The sequence below is a fragment of the Anticarsia gemmatalis genome, chromosome 8 (genome assembly GCF_050436995.1).
Source record: "Anticarsia gemmatalis isolate Benzon Research Colony breed Stoneville strain chromosome 8, ilAntGemm2 primary, whole genome shotgun sequence".
In the NCBI taxonomy this organism is placed as follows: domain Eukaryota; kingdom Metazoa; phylum Arthropoda; class Insecta; order Lepidoptera; family Erebidae; genus Anticarsia; species Anticarsia gemmatalis.
Genome location: NC_134752.1, coordinates 8163540 through 8187194, shown reverse-complemented (window position 1 = coordinate 8187194; position 23655 = coordinate 8163540). Strand labels below are relative to the sequence as shown.

Genomic DNA, 23655 nt, shown 5'->3' with positions numbered 1-23655 from the left:
GCGTTAGAACCGCTGAATCTATGGCGTGACCATTTCACAAAGACATTCCGCAGACAACCCGTCGTACGCGGATTATGTTTCTCCATTTCTAATAGAACAAAAGAATGCTTTAGAAGTTTTTGATGCCACGCTTTTCAGATATTTCCAATATAGGTACTCAGCCATTTACTACAGTAGGTATCTGTTATCATATTTTTATTAAATTCTTGCTCACAAAAATATTCCACAAATGAAAATATGATACATTTTATTCCAAATTGAAGGTTTAAAATAAAAGCGAACGATCAAAAGTAGCAAAGAAGTACTCTTTTTCGTCTCTTTACTGTTTGTTTGAGAATTATTTTTAAAATTCCGTGAAAACTGTACTGAATACAAAATCAAAGGGAAGGCTCAATTTGAGGCGAAATGAAATCATGAAGTATTAAGAGTCGCTCGTGCGGGAATGAAATAGCATGAGCCTATTATCGTAAACAATTACTTGAGGGCTCATAATCGCTCACTTTACGACGAACAGGATATTGAGCTGACTAACTTTTGCGTCAACAAAGCAGTTTGATGTAGTTCGTCCAAGTTAGACAAGCAGAGGCTCCAATATTTATGACAACTTCCCCGCTTGAATACAAACATAAAGTTCAAAACTAGCTTAACCCTTTGGGAGAACTCTCATCTAGCCGGAAATCCGAACAATTTGGTAGGAATTGAACAGTTCTGTTTCAGTCTTAGTGTCTCAGTCACTTATTTAGTAGCCGTTTCAAGTGCGCTTTGGCGTGTCCCACTACGTTTGCGAATACGTACGACGCTGTGCCATTTCCTAGTATACATATACGGAATTATGTAGATTTGCTTCGGAGTACTGATTTAAAATCAATGCAGATGCAGAGAGGGTATAGATTTTGTCCCTTTGAGTCGCCAACAAACGAGTGGTTATATTCATATCAAAGTAATTTTGCTCTACGGGGAGGTAATGTTTGTTTATAAAGAAATCCTCGAATACAAATCAAACGACTGACTAATGCTCATTCATATAGTGCTACTGCTGTTGGATATAAACGAATTGCAGGGGAATTATTAATTGGAATAAAGGAGCCAGAAAATGAGGCTAAATAATTGGTAATAATAAGAAACTAGGGTTACCAAGTCCCGCTATTATTTTTTTTAATGTTTTTTACAGCTATCATCATAAACTACGTCTTATTCTGTTTCTATCTCTCCTCCAATGTCACCATAGTTCTTGTCTATTATTATTTCCTCTTCATTATTTCCATATTCAGGTTCTTCTTCAGGCTTTTTAGGGAAGAATTTTGCCATAAAATTGTCGTATGTTTTGGTTCCTGGCAACGCGAGACTAGAAACATAATAAATAGTGATTATTTTAATTTATAACTTTCCACTGCTGGAAACGGGTAGCCTCCCGGAATGAGAAAATGATTTCACCTTACATGTGTGCTAATCTTTGCATGCATTTAAGAACTGTACAAGCAAAGCGCGGGGTTTGTAGGTTCGAGATGCACCTAAACAAATATTTGTACAACGCATTAATCATTGCACAACGTTTAATTTGAATCTGTAATCTGTACATTCGTTGTTAGTATATTCATAAACGTTTCAAGGCTAGATATTTAAGTAAAAAAATCACTATTTAAACAATATTGGTAGTTTATAAAAGATTTATGTAAATTAATTATACGTACTTAGTATCAATTTTATCCTCTTTAGGTAAGAATCGCGTCAAATAAGGGTCAATGCGCCTAATGGGTTTCTCTTGTAAGGACTTCCTTTCTGCCTCAGTCCAGTCAGCGTATTGATTCAAGGAAACTTTTTGACCTGGCTGCCTATTAATCTTATTTGTCTCTCTCAAAGTAGTAACAAAAATAAGATATCTCTTATAATACTCATCATCATTCTCAAACGTCTTGTTAAATTTTTTCACATAACTTTTATAATAACTAATCGCGTTATTCATATCGATAATTTGTGGCTTGTCTGTCACTGCTGCAATTTTACTGTACATGAAATGAGATAAAATGATCGCTAGCGCCCAATACTTTCCCATAGCGCGTCGATATATAACTCTCAACTGAGATTTTATCGTTCTGTTTAATCGAGTAGCTGTTGTGCAAAATTGCGTCGCTTATCTGTTAAAACGGAGCGTATGCGTGAAATTTCAATAAAAAACGCAATCTCCGTCCCTTATCTGTGGATGTCATCTCAAAGAGTTGGGACAGTCGTAAAAACTACAACTGAATGTGGGGAGTTTCTTTCGGGATATCATAATTACCATGATAACACGCCTCCGGCTCGGTAGGTCGACCCTTTCCTTGTCGAGAGCCCGCCGGTCGACAGTCAGCGACCTGCGCCCGCCTACTACCACTCACGATTACTTGCCATTCTAATATATTTATTACGATTTAGAATGACTATGCAGATACGAGATCATCTTATCGTGTTCGGACTTGCGACTATTTGCCAGCAATCGCGTTGTTGTTATCGTAAAACTTTAGAGGCTAAAATAAAAATGAAGTTTACTCCTTCACTAAATATTTGCCATATCTGTCCCACAAATAAAACATAACCGTTACAGATATCTCGAAAGATTTCCGAAAAGGAACATGACCTCTCCTCGTTTGCTATAACGTATCCCAACAAAGGGGCAAATTCAATGTTATGGACGCAATTTAGTCTACACCAAGATTCGATCCCGATGACACTGAGGCATCCGCATTTGTAAAAGTCAATGAAATATCTGTGAGGCAATAGAAACGTACCCATCCGTTCCGCGATCGTTGGTGAACAGCGAGATGTTCGCCAAATAAATGGATATAAATGTATCGTCGTAAAGAGACTGAAGTCGCTCGACTGTGACCGGAATACGTCCTCGAGAATAGTGTAATATGTATTTCAAACCTCGCGATTTATAGCCTTGTTATTATGAATACATTTTCTTATCAATTTGCATACGTACCTACCACTATCTTCGAGGATGTTTTCTGTGATACCTCAAATATAAAAGCCTTGAAGTTACAAAAGCATAATATTGAAGTGAATATTTTTAGATATCAACCGCAAAGCTTTCAAACAAGTTTGGTTCGTCGTCCCAACTCTTAAAAATGCAAAAGATTTTTCACTACCTAAATAAAACGCTTAAACCAGACAAACGTTCCACATCGTCTGTTATCATACGATTACGCTGCAAAGAATCACCTCGGTAACGATCGACACGAGTTCTCGCAAAGTCCTTACTCTAACAAAGTTCCAATCAAATTCACATATCGCCAAAAATACGGAGCGAAATACCTTTTGAAAGACATTAGGTTTTACGAGTCGCTGAAACAGCTCTGTAAGTGCAGTTTTGGCGGGTCAGTGTGAGTGGTGACCAACTAATGGTTGGAAAGTACGTCCCTTTTCTTGTACCTGAGGCAAGGACACCTAGCGTGGTACGGTTGTCGGTTGCTCGATTACGTCACGAAGCCCGCTTCGCGTGTAATGCAGCAAGCTTGGAGAAATGTTGACTTCACTAATATACTCGTAGTCTGGGTGCTTTTGTACGTGTGTTGGTGGAATTTTAATAAGGCGTGATTGCAGTAACGTAATCTCGTGAGGTTGTCTATGCAGTTGTTATTTTAAGTAGTCTTGTACGCTACGGGTGCTTATCAGCTTTCGTTATTCACGGTAGTAAGAGCCATAATGTTAATCGTGATGCTATTACTTCGCCGCGGTAAACGGGTTGTACTTTTTTAACAAAATTCTGATCTACATGGAGTAGTGTCTAATAATCACTAAAGTAAAAATATATTGAATAAGAAAAAATGGAAAACATAACATAGTAGTTGGTTTTACATTTAGTCGAAATATCGATAACCAATTTGTGTTTTGTTCATTTCAAGAGATATTCATAGATAATAGTAATTAGTAAGTCTGACAGTATTATCATAAAAGATAACAAGTTTATTTTTCAGCAAACACTAAATCAAAAAAATACATCTAACCTCGATAAAAAAATAGTAAATCAAATAATACAACATCAATCCGATAGCAATAAACAAGTGAAATAACACTAAAGCTTATCACCGTCTTGTATAAAACATTATTTTTATGGGTCCTTGCAAAATGGAAGTTGAATTACGAATTCTGGTTGCGGCGGAGAAACATTTACAAGATCTTTAGGTGGAACTTTGCTCGTTATCTAAAGAGTATCCCGGGACGACGGCTTACATGTCTTACCTAAGGTTCAGAGAAGATCGGGCTCCAAAATTAAAACCGGGGGCTGAGGCCGAAACTAATAGCGCGAGTCAAAAGAACCGGCGCTCTGAATAATTAGGTCATGTTTGAAATGAAAAGGAAAAATAAACTTCTCTAATCTGTCTTTCTGCTCGTTTTCGTCACTTTGTGTCGCTGCTGATGTTTTGAACGCTTCTGTGCAAGTTTATGCACAGGTTACATTGTTTTATTTAAAATTGAAGACCACGACCGGAGTAAATTTAAGTATAAAACGGGTAGACCTAATGAGTAAATACGGAACCCCAAAAAAAATGTTGATTTTCGGCAATGAATCCGGCCATAGTCTAAGTCTAATGTGTGGACAAAGATTATGCCTCCATACAATTCTATGGAGTTTCAACCAATTACTTTACTCAATACGCAACTAAAATTGATAATATTCAAAACAGAAAATTATAAAATCTAATATCACTACGCCCAAATAAAAATCGAACCTGAGACCTCGCGACCGCGAAACGCATAATATTGCCGCTTAACTACAATCGAATTGCATTACTATCCAAATTGAATTACACTCTATCGAAACCTGAACAAAAATTTAACAACGAAGATTTTCGAGTACATAAAGCCGAAACTAAAGATACTATTAACACTCAATCCTTACAGTTTCAAGCCCATCGAATAAAGATCCTTGAATATTAGCCGGTGGCCGGTATCTAGAGAAAATCAATAGCCGGGAAGGAGAGCAATCTATCGTTTTGTCGATCGTTCGCTATCTCTAGTCGAGGACATGAAAGATGTTTCATGAAACTCGGAAACTTTGTATTAGATTCTTACTTACCTTTTGATTTGTATTAAGTGTGTTATTCAATTCCGAATATCTTGTAGTAATTCGCAGAAAGCTGTTGAATGTTTTTGTCAATAACTATGTTTATTTGTTTGATTTTGATACACGTGTACGTTTACCCTTCTTTAGGATAGTTTATTAGTATGATATTTCGATTTAACGGATAACACTTACTTCTCTAGTAGCTCTAGTCTTTAAGAATATATTTTGTAGCGTTGTCAACCATTATCAAAATAAAGTTTAAAACTTTCCAAGAATCGAATCCAAGATATTGTGTGGTCTTATATATATGATACGACGTTTTCTTTTCATAATCCGCTAATGTCCCAATGTTGGGCAGGGGTCTTCTCATTACAGCTGAGAATAACGAGACATTCTATATTAAGTACATCATAAATAAACCGAACAATGTATTTTTCCACACTTTGATATCTTACAACATTTCTATCAGCATTACAAAACAGCTTTCACGAAGCAAAACCCTCACACACATATCTTTACAATGTGCACCAGAGCGTCCTAGCCATCTAAATAGCTTTCAGAGAAAATCATTCCGTTAAACTAAGACATATATCGTCGAGCGCCGCAGTATTTAGTCATGTGGTAACGAACATAGCGTCTATATACGTAGAGTGAACCACAAAGATCTTGCGGTTACCTAATGTCAATTCCGCATCAGCTTTGATGTGTGTAATGCTCTGTATTGACCGATGCAGATATGAGTACGTTTTATTAAAGTCTATGGTATCGCGTCGTGATATTGTTATAAATTGTGCTAAAAGTTTGCTAGAGATTTGATATTCAATTGTGCTTAAAAACGATTCAGTTATATTTCCTTAAAGCAAACATGAAGTGGTGTAGTATTCACTGGCAGACAGCATCAAGTTTACTAAAACAAACATAGAGTTTATTTTGACAGTAAATATGTACAGCCAAATTATCAAAAAGAGCTTACATTCTAAACACTACCCGACCCATAACTCTAGCAAAACTTAAAATAAAATTGCATGCATTCATTACATACTGAGACCACTCATCCAGGTATCCAATTTTAATTAAACGTGGGTTTCCTAATCATACTCTTTCCTTTTCCCCTTTGAAAATCCAAAGCACAAATTTTTATATTACTTTGTTATTCATTCAATCACTCAGAAAAAAATAAATCTTCTTTGTATTTACAACACAGATATTGACTTAAAAAAGTGCAGAGGAACCCAAATACCGCAAAATGAAATCAATGGTCCATTTCATTTTATAAAAATATTTGCATACTTAAAACATTTCTGTAGGCTTTATTTACTTCGCCTTTCCGCATTGTCTTTCTTTGTGTTCCGTTGCGAGGAAATCTCCCAAAATAATGACGACTTTCGTCGCAATATAACCTTTGAAATGGTTTCAAAAGCGACATTGTGTCATATAAAAGTTCTTAGTAGGTGTTTGCCTGCAGTTTTGCACTAAACGAGGTGTAAAGGTGTCTTTCTAAACTTATTCTAGGTGGCATGTGTGTATTTAGAAATATAAATTCACATAAAACTTACATCCGTGAGTTATTAGGTTTTCAAAAATAGTGCTGTAATAATAATAACCTAGAGAATTCATGCGGCATAACTAAAAAGATATATTCTTAATATATCGTTACTTATTCAAAGTTCATACAGATACATATTACATAGGTACTTTGTATTTCTGAGCACTTATTGATTCAAGAAACTCAAAATTTCGACATCAAAAACCTAGTCGTAAATAATGTGAAACTCCTTCAATAAGGTACAATAGGTCTTGAATTATAATCACATGCCAGCGCCTAGACTGATGATGTAATATCAATCAACCTCCGTCCGCCCAAGCACATGTTACCGTCTAAAAAGACACGTCATATTCTAAATTGTCCTACAAATTCTTGGCTTTTTTACAAGTTTTTAGGATGAGAGGTTATAATGTATTATATTTTCAAGTCATATTTTATTATAGTTGTTTCTATTTGAGTCAACGTTTAGTTTAAGATACCTAGGTTAAGTTGACAACTAGAGGTATATAACAATGAAGTTATCAACACGTAAACACTTTAAAGTTTCCGCTGTCAACAAAAGTGTTTAGAAAACAGCTAAAATCCTTTGTAAAACGGCAATATCTACATCTGAAAACAATAAAATTAATTATAATGAATGCAAGATTATTTGCCAAAGTTAAGGAAGTCTATCGAAGTTCATTGTTCGGTAAACAACAGATTTGGTTTAAACTTTCATCCTTGATACTCGAATAAAGGGTTTCAGGTTGAGTTTAGTCTATTATACCCTCTGTTTTGGTCCACGTTTCACGACAATGAAAACATGAATTAAATATTCTATTAATATTTTTACTTAGAGTTTACATTACAAAGGCTAATTGCCGGAACAGTCGTTACCTCTTTCATTGTATGTAAGTACATCCATTTAAATTTTAATAGACATGTAATGTATACAGTTAACGGAGCTTATCTCTGTTCTCCATTTTTATGTGTCTACCCCATCTTAGAAATAATAATGTAAAGCGCCAAACGACATTACACACGTTCTTCGGGTAGCAACATCAGCAGGCTTTCTTATTTACATAAAGGAAATCCTTTTGCCTTAAAAATGGCGAAAGAAATTGAGAAAATGTTTTTATGCGGCGGTCGTAAGTGCATCATAAATATGTCTATATTCTATAGGAACAGAATGTATTGTTTGTCTGTCTTCGTAAGGAATGAGGATAATATTATGTGCTGACGTAACATTCTCTTACATAAGCGGAATTTTCTAAATTTCAATCCAGAAACTTCGCAGCGTACTCGGAGAGCTTCGGGAAGTAATATCACCAACCGGATTATTTATTAAACATGGTCACCAATTTCCTACTTTCCTGATTCGCCGACAGTATGAACTAACAGAAATATTTTCGTTCATTAATCCAAAAGCATGACTAACTTTCCTTCCTTAGTTTATCTCGTATGTGTTAAATATTTTATTTCACATCTCAATCCCATTTGATTGCAGCGACGTAACTTATTTGATTGTTTCTTCTAGGGCTCTAAACTTTACAACCGCTCTAAACCTCGTCAAATCTAGTTCAGTAGTTACAGTCGTAAGTGAAAATAATATATTTTCTGTGCAATCTGCTTGTTAGTATTTGTGAGTCAATATAGAATTGAGTAAAAATATTTCAATTTTAATTGTAGCATATTACGCAAATAGCAATTACGCTTCTAACCTCTCTCGGGACACTGTTTTCGTTCTAAAATTAAGTAAGAATATAATTCATAAGCAAAAAATTACGTCATACATTTTCATATAAACCTTTCTAAAGAAAAACGTTGTACAAAATATTCTATGAAAATAGATGCCTACGTTGTAACATTACCGCACTGTCGACTCATTAACTTCCAAGTGAAAGCACTCGGCCTTTGATAACTTTGCTTTTTACGAGTCCACTGCCACGATAATGCTAATGCAAACTTTGGTTCAACCCGTAATGGATAGCATATTAACGAGGATTTCCAGACTTACACTGGGTTTATAGAGTTGATTGAAAAATTGGTGATGCGAGATTTAAAAGCATTCACAGCGGCGATTACGAATAACTCGTGACTCTGTTATCGAGTACCGATCGTTGAATATTGTATGGAAATTCACACGGTCTCTTGTGAATGCTAAATTGATTAATTTAGTTCGCCCTTCTAAATGTCAAATGCTTTTGACATTAGATCGACAGCGTTGATATCTCGGCACTATCGATGCTGATAGATCATATTCATTCTTCTCATTCACCTAACGAAAACGTATTTGAACCTCGGCGTAACAACGTTTAAATTTTGGGAAAAATAATATCACGGTGCTTTGTTACATACTGGCGGCACCATAAAAGGTGGTAAAAGAAAGTCACGCGCTTAGAATAGGAGCTTAGTGGGGATACGCGAGCGATTTGAAAGATACTAAGTAGGACCATTTAGTTGAACATACTGACTGTTCCCGCAGTTTTACTTACGTTTATCATGATTACTTTAATCCCATTGGTTATAGTATGATGGCGCATACTTTTCTTGTTAATTTTGCTACCATACACAAATCCATCCTTATCAACTCAGAGAAAGGCACTTTTAATCAAACAACCAGAATCTACCCAGCCGTATTGAATATTATTGTATTATGCTAAAAATAACTATGCTAACTTATACACATACATTTCTACATATGTATTCCATGAATAACAGCCAGTCCCTTAAAAACTTTCAGATTGGATTCACACGTTGGCCGTCGCATCAAAATGTGTTTCGTAAAAATACTGGCTGACATCAAAGTTAATGTGACTAGACACTGTTTCAGCCAGTTTCCGGCTTAACTAGACCGGAAGCTGACCGTAATACAATTGGGAGAGGCTAGCAGAGTGACGTCGACGCAATATGTAGGTGCTACACATACTCTATGTGCATGGTTTATATTAAGATGCAGGTATTTAATTTGTGGTATTAATCATTTTCACAAACTCATTATTTGGCAACAACCAAAAACCATGGTAGTGCTAAGCTTCCTGCAGTACAATACATAATTATTAAAAACATAAGCGACCAAACTGATTTTTCCAATGATGGGTAATTGTGGTAAACAGAGACGAGATTTTACTTTCTTTACTCTTATTTTCAAACACTTAAAGGTTAAAGTTTAGGAGCTAAATGATATTTGGTTTAGGCCATTTCAATAAGCGTGAAGCCTTTGTTGGCACTAGAACTGATTTGTTTCACCGATTCTCTTTATTATGTATCGACGTATACAGGGACAACTTTATGTTGCGACGTTATGAGTTAGCCATTACTCGTCGAACCGTTATCGAATAGATCGCATCACTAGTTCCTACAGAAGAATCTCAATAAATGCAACATACGTTCACAAAGGAGTTGTAGGTACGACTGTATTATGTATTCGTACTCGTGCCAAACGCTATATAAAAAGCTACAAAAGAGTTTATTCATAAACAAGACACACAAGGCACTTACGTGCCTATATTTTAAGGAAAAGTTATAGTCAAAAGAGGGAAATTTTATTACACAGTTTGCCGGGAAGCGTTAACTTTGTTATAAACTTATAGTGTGACAAAAAATAATGTGGACGGATGGTGAAAGCGAGGGTCGAGCCGATAAGGGCGACGTTAGAACCTGATGAATTCTCGTCGAGGATTAGCCCTTACAATATGAGCACAATTTCACAAGTGCCAAGGGTCTAAGGGTGACAAATGCTGTCGTGAACGTCTCGCAATTTATTCGCGGTATCCTATCTCTTATATACCTCGTAAGTATATTTTCTAATAAAAATGGTAATATGAAGCATTTTTAACGATGTTATTTTTCGCAGCGCGTTACCGACGCTACGTTTTGCCGCTGAATAAACATTTTAGAATAGATAAGTTTGTTTGAGCCACGTACGTTCTGCAGTTCTTCATTTACGTTACCTTAAATTCTGTTTCTGAAGACAACATGATAAACGAACGGCGTACAGTTCGCTCATAAATTCCACTTACATTTTTGGCCGCGGAGCAACATCCGTTTTATACTGCGGAAGGCTTTATAGCATTACTTAGTTACCGACTGCAGTCAATGTCTATGTATGAGATGTTGAAACACTCTGTTGTATAATGTTTTATGATAAATAATGTTGCATATTTTTAAACAACTATCGTAACTCATATTTTTTAAATAACAGTTCATGTGTCGTAAGCTAGTTTAAATAAAATCAAAACTGTCAGAGTAAAAAATGTATTTATATATTGCGTGAAGCATATGAACCGCAATACGAAAGGTAAATGAAAATGTATTTACACGAAATATGCGAGTATTTGTCACTCGAACAGATATTTATTACAGCATTTTCTGACTTGTATTTTAGATTACAGCCTGATGGAAATACAAAAACAAGTTTTTATAAGTACGCATACTTTATCAGGACCGGATTAAATTACGTTATTATCCTAGAAAAACCTTTAGAACTCCCGCAGGAAATCATAAGAAGGCAAGGCTATTTAATTTCTTATAAAAAGCCTTGACAATACTTGTTTCAATTTGTTTTAATAAATAGAATTTACATATTTTAAGAGTAGTGCCCCTCTAGAAACTTTTTTTTTTAAGTTTCACATTTCCTTTTCTTTAAATATATTTTTCTATATATACAATATTCAATTTAGATGTTGTTTGCATGATTTTCTACACGACATCGACTAGCAAGCATTTGTCATTTCAGCACAGTCGTTCGTACAAAATACGCTAGGGGCGTTGAGTAGTTATTCGTACAGAATTTGTTGGTAATCTAATAAATCGGATAATCGAAAAAATGGTAAGAAATCGCCTTCTAGTATAATTTTGATAGATTAATGCCTAACTGGTATTATAGTGGTAGGAAGTCGCAAGGTTTTTTGTCGTATGTGTTTTTTATAAATCGATAATATCGAATATTGAAAGTATGACATTTAAAAATGTTCCAGAAAATTTGTTCCTACGACACACACTAGACGCGCTAATCAAGGTTTCATACAAAATTAATCGATAGCTAGCAAATGAATATAGTATGAAATAAGTACGGAAACAGTTGTGATTCTTAGTTAAATTTCTCTTCAAGGACTTTAGTATACATAAATAGTTTTCTACAGTTAAACTAAGCTTAGAACAAATAATTGAGTGGTACACAATGCCGGGATTGAATCTACAAAGCGGCTCGCATAAGTTAGTGGTGACTAGGTGACCTATTAAAACAATGTTGTTTGTATGTTAGCTAAATATATTATTCACTCAAGAGACGATTTTTCCACCACTAACCAAATAACGCTATATAAAAATTTGCCAATTTATGGCCACATTGAATTTAGCTTTACATACGATTTCAAAACAAAACGAATACTTTTTTATTACGTTTATCGTAATCATTGTGTTTGAAACGATATCAATTAATCATCTCGTGTGATATTTAAACTATAACTTTTTTATTAATTACTTATTTTGATAGCGAACGTAAATTTATTATTCTTCATAATAAACCAGTAGCAGTTTACTGTTACTACTGTTACTGTTTTTTAGTCGGTATGAATCACCCATATCGACTAAAAATAGTCTGTTATGAGACCATATCCCGTGATATCCATCGGAAAATTGTTGTCGTCGTCAGCGGTTGAAAAAAACCTCTCTAACGGGGTTGATGAAACACGAACGTTGTTTTTGCACCCGAGAGACCGGCTGGCCGTTGATCTAATTTGACGATGCCCCTGAAGTTAGGCCAAAGCCTGGCCGAAGCTTTAATTGATTAAGAACATTTTTGACACGGGAATATTTTGACACGATTTCTCAGTACTGTTTATACTGATTAGGAAGTATGTTTAAAAATGCATATACTCGTACTTACCTAAGGAAAATTATACGTTTTCCCGTTTGACGGAAATTATTTATTTGATGATTTATTTAGGTAAGTACCATTTATATATTCCTTGTATGGGGGCATCCTTTGACAACATTGAGACGGAAGCTTATCTAAAGCTTTTTTATAAAGTAGTAATTTACCGGAGATTATTTTTATCAAAAATAATTTAAACTACTGTAATCTGTAACTAAGTAAGATGTCAGTTTAATTTCAACAATAATTACTAGTAAGTATTACCATTATCAATATGAAACTGTTGAACTTTTTATTAGTTTCCAAACGAACACATGCATGTATGAATCTCATATTACGTTCACTCTTCTTGCATAAAGATAAGTAGCCTCGCAACGAAACCCCGCGGGCTTCGGAACAGCGTGTCACTATTTTAACACATTATACCGGTAATAGCATCAATTTATACTGATCCTATCCACTTACATATTTCATTCACTATTATCTTGGTAAAGCTACGAACGAATTGCTAAAACGTAGCCCCACTTTCTTAGACATTTACCACATCGTTTTAGACCCTAACCTCGGAGTATTTTAGTCAAATACATTGTATTACTTTTCATTGTATCATTGAATAGGAAGGCGATTGATTGAAGGCTTTTTCATTAAAGTTTTGGAATTATTAAATATCGACCAAATTATTAAATATTTGATAAAATTTATTATGGGACCGATAAAGAAAACCTTGCATCTATCAATTGCTAATAATGCAGTTGGCGTCTGACGAAATGACAATTTTGAGGCCAGTTAGTACATAACATCACGCCTATTATTCTCGAAGGTGTAAGGAGAATTTCAGGGCCTAATGTATATTACCTGGCTGTAAATGGCTATTATACTTTGGTCACATCACGCAGAATGATACACATGCACAGACAAACTAACAATAAATCCCAAGACACATTCAAAAGCATTATGCACTGCATAGTAATGTAATACCGTTACTCTCCAGTTTCACATCTTGGTATATTTAATCTGAGCTATCATTCACTTTACCTTACTCAAAGTAGAGGAGCTAAGCTAAACGTATAGATATCCACATATGTATACAGCACAGTGTTCGTTTGAACAGTGTATACAGTATATAGGTCATCTGATTCGTGCGGTCTCCAGTCCGATCAGAGATACATGTCGCAGCGTAATCACCTCTATTACATTCTATCTGGATGCGCCTTCCTAGCTTTGGCTGGAATTTCTATTAATAATACTCAGAATATGTTATTCGGCTGTTTGAGAATCTAGATGTGTATTTTGTGTTGCACAATTAGAATGAGGGATCTTGAAAATTTTCACATTATTTATTTTGTATTCTTTGGCTTTCTCAGTTTTGATAAATATTGGTATATATATATTCGCTTAGCCTTTGTTCCAAACTATGTTGGAGTCGGCTTCCAGTCTCACCGGATGCAGCTGGATACCAGTGTTTTTACATGGAGCGACTGCCTATCTGACCTCCACAACCCAGTTACTTAGGTATTAACACGATACCCTTCGGTAAGACTGGTTGTCAGACTTTCAAGCTTCTGACTACTGTTAACGACTGTCAAAGATCTTCGAAAATGACAGCCGGGACCCACAATTTAACGTGCCTTCCGAAACACGGAAGAACTCGATATGTATAAGATGGTCACCCATCCACGGAACAACCTCGGCAAGCGTAGCTTAACCTCAGAGATCGATCCGTGCGGCTGTTGTAAACTAAGCCACGAGCTTCTCACAGTTTTTTACCAATATTTTTGATAAATATTGGTAAAAAATAAAAAGATTTCTAACGAATACTTGCAATAACAGCTCTTATAATAAATAATGTCACGGCAAAAACAGTTTTAAGTAAAAATAATCCTGAAATTAAAGCAACCTAATGCAGGAATGGAAATATTTCATAATTTTCTCCGGCAAATTACTTAACACGATACTAAGCAAGTTATGGAAAAAACAAATCCAATTACGCGTCAACAAGCTAATGGATCCCCTGCATTTGATCGACGGATAGATAAACAGACCTTCATAGCATAATATCATCAGTTTTTGTTAAGAATAACCGACAAAAAAAGCTAAAGTAATTAAAACAAGCCAATCTGAACGTGTAGACGACGTGTTAATTAAGCACGGCCCGTAATAATCAATTAAGTGCCTCTTTGGCACAATTAAAATTAGCTTTGTAATTGGCAACATTAATTAATAGGCACCTTTTTTAGCGTAAAAGGCAACGTTTTCGATAATTCGACATGTTTCGTTTGACGCGATACAGTGCAGCTTTTAGCGGTGTTTGCTATAATAAGATAAATATTGACGCTAAGTATCTGCTTCTAAGATTTAGTTAAAGGACGAAGACAGAGTGAAGCGGAAGGATCGTTATTCCATTGGGATTGCAAATCAGGAAAAGGAAATTTAGAATATTTTGGAGGTAAGAAATAAACTGTGTAGGTATATAAAAACTTATATTTTTATGGGTATCGTGTGTTTCCATGTGACATAGCTGTAAAAATGACAATCTACAAAAAAATATTCAAGGCTAACGTTATCATACTAAAAAGAGAAAAATCCGACCAGCATGTAAGCAGCCTAAATTATTTTCCAAAATGTTATCTTGCTATCTAAATATAACTACCAATTACACTTCATTACTGATAGTTGTGACAAACGCACGAGTATTATAATATAACACAGTCCTAATTGTGTAGTGGCGCAAGTTTATGCCTTCGCGGGACACTGACCATTGATTAGCGACAGGCGACTGTTTTCTGCGGTTTTGACACAGAGATAAATTGGCTAAAAGAAGCTTTATCGTAACGTGATATTTAGGTACTGAACGATACAAATAAGGAAGTTTAGTATGGCGATTTTGCGAAAGGTTTCAATATTAGTAGATACTACAGAATTGTTTATTGTGCGTATGGGAGGTATTGGTAAATCAGACGGAACGGACTTTTTTGCTAATACTGGATTACTGGTGGTAAGACAAACATGTGACCGTGAAAGTAGTATCTCTGCGTAAATTCTAAGTAAAACAGAAAAGTTGAAGAAGAAAAATATTATGATAATTTATACCCATCACGCCTGTAATCCCGCAAAAGGAATTCCCAGAGGCGTATTACCGTACACCCACATTTCGCTGATAAAAGTAATAGACCCCGATGTGATGAAAGGCGAGTTCATTCCATTTATTGGGCACAGTCCCAATTACGGGCTATAACTGAGAATTTTTCCTCATTCCTCATTTTGACCTCAGAAGCTTTTGAAAACACCACCTATTACGTCATTCCGTCGAATGGCAAAACTCAATTGAGTGAATTGGGCTGCAGCAATGTTGACAAAAATAAAAAAGAACATGTTTGAATTCAGTCAATATGGTAAACAAAACTCTCTCTGTATCATAAAGCTTCGTCTAGTTTTGTTTACCAATTTATTTCAACTGATATAACCTGGAGGCAGTTGCTATAGTTCTTGCAATCACGATATGTGGTTTCTGCACTGAATTTGTGTATATTCGTGTTTGCTCATGTATGGTTTGCGGAAATATTGAATAGTTCATAGAAATATTCTCGGTCTGATACGTTTGGTTCTAGGAAAGATAGCTCAAATGGAATGTGACTGAGATTTTGTAATTAGAGCGCAATTTGAGAGATTAAACACGGGTAATGTGAGCGAATACATTTAAATAACTCCTTATTTCATGTCTAATTATGTTTTGTGTTATTAAAAAAAAAACTTTTTTGTAGTGTTACTCGTTTAAAAATACAGCGTTAGCGCATTTACTAGGTAACGGGCGTTAAAAGAACTAACAAAGGCACTACAAAGCAAATATCATTCATACAACAAAACAATGATATGAAATAAATGTTAGGATCGCGTACGAGATGAAGCGAAATGATGGAACGACTGCCATTTACGTCGCTCGCATGAAAAATATTTCTACTGATCTTGTTTACATTGACACGGTAATCCGTGCCGGGTGTAGGACGCCGTTTTTACGCTTTGCCGAGCAGATGTGTACCAGGGCTGGCTCTAAATTACGACGGCAATTTATAATATTACGGCCGTCCAACCGACGACGTGTGGCTTACTTAGTTCCGGAGTTTACAAATATGGGGACAACGTGTGAAATTATGTGTTTAACACTTTTTGAGGCTGTAAGGTCGGATGTGCTTTATGACTTTGTTTTTGCTTGTTATGTATGTGGTAATTGCATCTAGTGCTTTAATAAAACAGCTTAAATAAAGGTGCACCACTAGGTCCTTAATAACATTCTTTTACACAGCACATTTGTTCAGATATACAGGGACGTGAATTCTTATACAAGTACTACAATATTATTTATATAACATTCTTTGGTTTCTGCCTTCTCCTATGAGAAAAAGGCGTAGTACTATGTATGTATAATATTATTGTACACCTAAATATACAGTAAATAAACACCTACGACTAACATTATAAATACACACGTTACCTAAAACACAAGTAATACAAATGCACTTAATAATTTTATGCTCCCAAACAAAGTAAGTAGTGGCAAATTACTTCCAACTACACTTAGCGTGTCAAAACGCTACGTTTTGCATAAATATGACAGGCTAAAGGATAATTAAGTTGCACTTTGTAACCACGAGTTAGCCACTTGTCGCATGACAAAAACTTTCCACTTATTACATTTGTTCATTTACGTATCCTTTTCATAGTTAGCGTAGAATGTGGTTTAAGGGTGGTTTTAACATTTTACTACATTAACATTTTACTAACTTTTTAAAGTAAAGTAATCTAGCGAATAATATTTGGGTTACAAACAACGTCTTTCTGGTAATTTGTAATTAAGTATTCTACTACTTAACAAACAGAGCTACTAAAAAATATTTCAAAATAAACCTCGATAATAGCAACAATGAAAAATTTTAACAATAAATTACCAGCGAGGCGCACACTTGCAACAGGCGCACCGAATTTACCATATTTAAACAATAGCCAATGTAAGCCCAGTCAATTTTGAGAGCATCAGTCGAGGCAGCCCTGCGTTTATTCGTAAAAACGGGACGCGGGAATCAAAATCCTCTTATCGGGCAGAAGCATAAAGCTTAAAATTGAAATTTAATAACTATACGCTAGCAATCCTGACGTTTTTGAAGCGCCACCTACTGGGACCGCTGCATTTGTCCGCTTATGCAAAATCAATTTATTTAACGTGTTACTTCAATAAATTTAATTTAAAACGCTTTTGTCATTCAAGTATTGGATGTCAGAGAAACGGCAATTGCATATTTTTATAAAAGCTTAGTTTTATTTAAGAAAAATAAATGCAAACCCTTTTTCCATTTAGTTAGAAAATATTTATTTCGTTCTCAATATTTATAAGATTCTGTTTGTGCCAGTTAGTACGGAAGATAATGGTTAAAAAATCGATAACTTGACGTAAATGTGTTCTATACAACGCACTCACATACGCTATGAAAACTTTACTCAATACTTCCATCACATAATAGATAAAGATTTCAGGGAACAAAACCTATTCAGACAGTTCTGCTACGTAAAGCGTCGATTAGTCATAATTAAATGTACAATGGAATAAAAAAACTAAGGTTTTATTAAAGAAAACCAAACGTAAAAAGTGATCACGAATCAGTGTTCCCCAAAATGGTTTTAAAAGATAAATCAGCGAATTGAAACAATATGTGAACTAAAAGCATTGTTCCGTGCCTCGCAATGTCAATCAGGCATTCTGCGGTACACTGAATAATATATTAGTAGGAACATCACAAGTCACTGGTGTATTTTTAATGATACAGGCCGGGACTTTACCCCTCGTTTTATGAAGAATTCAGATGGCCTAGAATATAGTAACGGAATCGCCAAACTAAAACATGTTTCGTCCATAATTCTCAAGCACCGTATGCGGTAAAATATTGCCTATTTTAAACCGAGTTATGGAATATATGATTTTATTAAATACTAGTTTTTGACAGCTGTTTTACTCTAACGGTGGTTTCTTAACGTTTTATGATACTTGGGAGGTTTAGTTTGAATTTATACACATGTATGTATGTATCTATTGTATAAATAGTGTTGGTCGAGTACTGTAAAAAGAATCAGACACAATCTGAGAGGTGTAGCCGACGTGGTAATAGTGACGTGAAAGCTATATCGCAATATTATTGTAATACATGACAATTATATCGTAGTTATTATTATTATTAAAAAAATATAATTACGTTCTTTAATAAATAGACTTTCCTCATTAATGGTTCAAAAATAAACACTATATTATTACTAAACAAATCTAAAAGTACGCTTTGTAAGTAGACGTCATCTTTTCCAATTTAAGCACTGGAATTTACCAAATTTCTCCATTACGTAGCCTTTAAAGGACCTATTCAAATACCAAAGTTCGGATTCAAAGGGCCAATATTGACAAACACTCAACGATATTGAATAAGCTTTGCCAATAAACACTGCTATCAATAAACTAAAAAAAGTTTTACAAACGCAAACGTTTCGCAATTTCGTTTCTAGTTTTGTCAATTGCTGCAAATTAAAATCTTGAAATCAAATACGACCTGAAAAAACCTATCAGTTTCATTTTTTATTGGTATTTAAATTCAATATGGTTGAGGGCATTTTTGTCAGATCTTTTTTTCGTCACTTTTTATTAGGAATCCAACCATTGGCCTAATTTTAAACTGAAACCGGGTGATAATCATTTAACCACACTGCCTACACTTTATAAATCACTTTAACGGAATGTATTACATGCATAGCTTATTTATTAAACAAGTAGGTAATTGCAACCGAAAGTACTCTATAGACATCTTTAACTAAATACTAGAATAAAAACATCAAAAACAAGAAACATTCATTCAAATCCCTAGCACATACCGACTATCGAATTTATAAAAGAAAACCAAACAGTTTCAAAACCAACAACAGTTAGCAACAAACCGTATGCGAGAGTTGAAAGAGGCTCAATAGCGCAAAATGCTCGAGAATTTCAAATAAACCAAACGAAGTGCCAAGCAAACCCAGTGGTAATAAAAAGGGCTTTGCTTTTAGAAATACCGGCGTGATTGTCGAAGGTGGGCACCGTGCCCAATCAATGGCAATAAGATTTCCACATCGGGGACCAATACTGCCAATACTGTGAAGTGTGAGTGCACTTAGATGCCGAAGATTACAGACGTGAGATATTTTTTTAATGTTTCTTTTAACTAACGATTTTTTTTTTGTTTACGTGAAACTAAACCTATCTATCGAAGAAAATCGCGCTAATAGAAATATTAGTTAAGTTTCATGCAAACAACGAAAGTACTAGTATTTATTACAGTATATCATAACATATACGTATGTATGTAGTTTTGGTTTGATTTAATAAACCTAGTGTTGACGAATAATAACCAAAGCTTGTATATGTGTCCTGTAGCATTAAACAGTAACAACTGATGCAACGTTCTGTACACTGACTATAAAATAAGTAGCTTAAATTTATTGATCGATGAGTTGCAAGTTCTAAAAGAGAAAAAAGTTTTTTTTATTTCCCGAGATTTCAAAACCCTAGATTTATTCAATTTATAACTCAAAATGTATTACTTCAAGTAAACATGATCTTTTTACAGTAAGACAACTAAGTAAGGACAATATCAAAACCACACTTTATTTTAAAGCGGATTCTTTGCTTAAATCCTTTTGTTTGTACGAATGAAAAATTCATAGCACATGCATTTGCGTGTAAGTATTTTCAAGAATAATTTATTGTTTACTCGTACGCGGAAGGATGTAACAGATTGCCGCGAAGGGTAATGTGTAATGTTGCAACACTTTTACAAATATACTTGCAATTTTATATACATAACTTCATTTTGAACATGATTTGTGAGAAATATAGCCTTTAATACGTGTTTAGTGCATATTATTTGAGTTAAATCAGGCGTGGCTATTCGATGTAAACAATGTAACCGCAACTTTTAACTAGTTTCTAAGAAAAGATGCATAAATAATCGAATATAAATCAAGTTGACATAAATCAATTCAGTAATTTGTAAAGATTATTTCTCAGTATGAACGTAAAGAACGTAATGTACATATAGTTATATCGTCAATTTTGAGTTCTAATTAAAACTGTATTAAGTTAACTTTGCATCGTTTAAACCAAATTTAAGCTTATAAAATGATATTTAAACTAAACTCTAGATTAATTATTCGTACGGAACAAATTCCCTGAAGCGTCGAAATCCCTGAGCTAACCTACCGTCCGCGTTATTTATTAATCAAAGTCAACCAATAATTAATGTCTTGTTTTATTCCAAACTACTTCTTGTCCCAACAGACTTAGTGAATAGTTTTTTTGTTGTTTTTTTATCGTCCCTCGGAAGTAATTTGCTTTTGTGTACAGTATTGTTTTTGTTGATCGTGAATATATATTTATGTAGTTGTATTACTAAATTTAGAAGTAAAACTGTGCCTTGATAATTTTAAAAAGTTTTATAATCGCTTAATAGAATAAAAAAAATGTAGAAACTGTTCTCCTAAAAAAATTGTGCCTAGATTATTGTGACAAAAAATGTGATTAGGAAAATGCCGGCAAACTGATTCAAACTCTATGCGTGATTAGAAATATCATTGGAATACTTTCGAAAACAGATGGGCGATTTTCTATTACTTTCAACTACGACCTATCTAACTATCGACGTATTGTTAAAAAATCTGATTAGCGCGGCTAGGAACCATGTTTGCAGCACATTTTAAATGTTAATCTCTCAATACTCTTTAGAGAATCGCGCTACTGAGCAGTGTATACGATTAATGTATTTAAATCACCTTGCTTGCCAGTAGATAAACGCTGCCTTCCAAATTGTTACGAGTAAAACATATTCGGGAACGGAAAGTTTTAATTTGTACTGAATAATTTATAATAGAAACCTATGCTAAAACAATAACATTAGTAGGAACGAAGCTCTAACCGCAGAGCCACAACAAATACAATAGCAATTTCACAGTTTAATGTCGTCGACCAAAACATGTATCGGTGGAAAACCATACATTTAAATAAGCATTCTCATCTCATTTCAATTGCATGACAAGATAATTAATTTTGTAATTATTAATAGCCGGTGCATTCAGGTGTGAATAAATAAATGTCGAGAAGATACTATTGATGACACTGATCGTATAAACCAATTAGGTATTAACTAAGTGGTTGGTGAACCAACCGTTCTTCAAAGCGTGCGAGAAAACAAACGCAGGGTTATAAATAATGAGTATACTGTCAACGCAACGATGTTAATATCACAAGTAAAATTACTCATTCTATCTCAATACTCCTTCAAAAACTCAAAAACACGCCTTTTGTATATCAGTTATAAAAGCACCTATTAGTGGCAGCATATGGCGTGATACTTAGAATTTTATCACCCTGAATTTTCAATCCTTTATCTTACAATGTAACATCGGCCTTTGCCTAAACCCGTAACCACAAAATAAAATACTTTATTTCATAACGTAAGTGTGATAGCCCACGTTTCACTTTTCACTTAGAATGTAAACATATTAACGTTAATAAGAACCTTAAGCCCTTGGACGTCTTAAATTTCGAGTTACGCAGAATCCCTCCTTATCCTCAGCCTAAGCCCAAAGACAAGGGTATGTACTAAATATCACGTTTCGTGGCTCAGCGGTTTGGACTAGGCGTTGATTAATGAACCATTCTTGCCTTTTAATTAAGAAAAAAGTACAAGCCAACCGCCCAAATTTTGATAAAACAGGGAAGTACGGAATAATTTTGTGTTAATTTACGAAAACCGTATCGAAAAAGAATATGTAACAGTATTGGTGAATTGGTTTTAACGAATTCACATTATAATGTTATCATTGATGAAACGATGATATACATAAGTCATCTATGTTAGAATACCTATATTTAAAATCATACAACAAACGTATCATATTGTTTCACTTCCACACAATACATGCACGTGACACAGAAAGGTGACCTGCATCGATTACAGTTTTCTTATTTCCGCACTACGAAACAACAATTTTATATCGCGAGGACATACTTGTTTAAAGAAAATAAAACATTTAAATCGGAGCGCCGCAAAGGCAGAGAAAAGGTGTTTTACCGCAGTTTTAACCAACTAAGTTTTGCACCCACTTTCGAACTACAACACGGAATATAATATGGATAGAAATATTAAAAATGTAACTTTGTTTTGTGTTATTGTGATAGCCCTACTTTGTTTTGCTTGTTACTGAAAAACTAAAGTTTCCCAGTTATTATTACGTCAGAAATTGTTTGCTTGAGACTTATAACATTATAACTAGTCTAGTTTGGTAAGTAAACTTGGCTTGCAAATAGAATTTAATTAACGTGCGCGAGTGTCGCAGTAAATTAGAATAAATATTTTTACGTGTATTACGTGAAAATGTTAAAAGATATTCGAGAGGTTTATAAAATACTTAACATACATGGTATACCGGACATGCTAATTAATAATTTATTAACACGACGCTTCACTTCCTTCACTAAAACTAAACTACCCTAATTACATAAAGTGTACTGTCGATAGCTTAAATACCAAATTTAAACCATCTTTTATATTTCAATAATATTGAAACATTACTAAAGTTTCTCGCATTGTACAAGTCGCACAAAGGTCTTCATGTAAATATTGGTAATGAGTCGCATCAGATTAGACTCGAGTCGATCCAATTGGGAGAACCTAATATACTTACGAGTAGTCCCTTGAGTGAATTACCGACGTGATGTTTATCCCTGTGTTATTTTTCTCCGAATACGGATAAGTCATCCGGAATAAAGCAGCCGAGTGTACCCGAAAATTTCTTGGTTATTCGTTTGTATACAATTTTAGATTGATCAAGGTGATACTGAAAGGAAAATGGAATCAGGTTAAAATCAAAGGCGAGGGCTTTGTTGTGGGTATTTTAAGATTTGGGTATGATATTTGTGGTAATCCACTAATGCTCGGTTTCCTTGTACATTTAGCGGTAGTTTATATATTCAATAGCGTTTAAACTCATTAACTACCGCTAAATGTACCTCAGAAACCGGGGGCTAATGTTTCTTTACCTGAATTGTATAAACATATACCGGCTACTAATAAATGTCATCAAAAAGTTTTTAAAAGGGTCTCGAAATTCAGTGTACCGTAAAAAATATAAAATCCA

At 34.5% G+C, this 23655-nt stretch overlaps 1 protein-coding gene across 1 annotated transcript in view; it reads left to right on the top strand.

Annotated features, from left to right (window-relative positions):
- LOC142974958 (cysteine proteinase-like) overlaps window positions 1–3869 on the top strand; it is a 289518-nt gene extending 285649 nt beyond the window's left edge. The window contains exon 3 of the transcript XR_012959588.1: window positions 3859–3869. The gene's annotated coding sequence lies outside the window, so the exon portion shown is untranslated. The remainder of the gene's footprint in view (window positions 1–3858) is intronic.
- Window positions 3870–23655: the final 19786 nt, after the last annotated feature.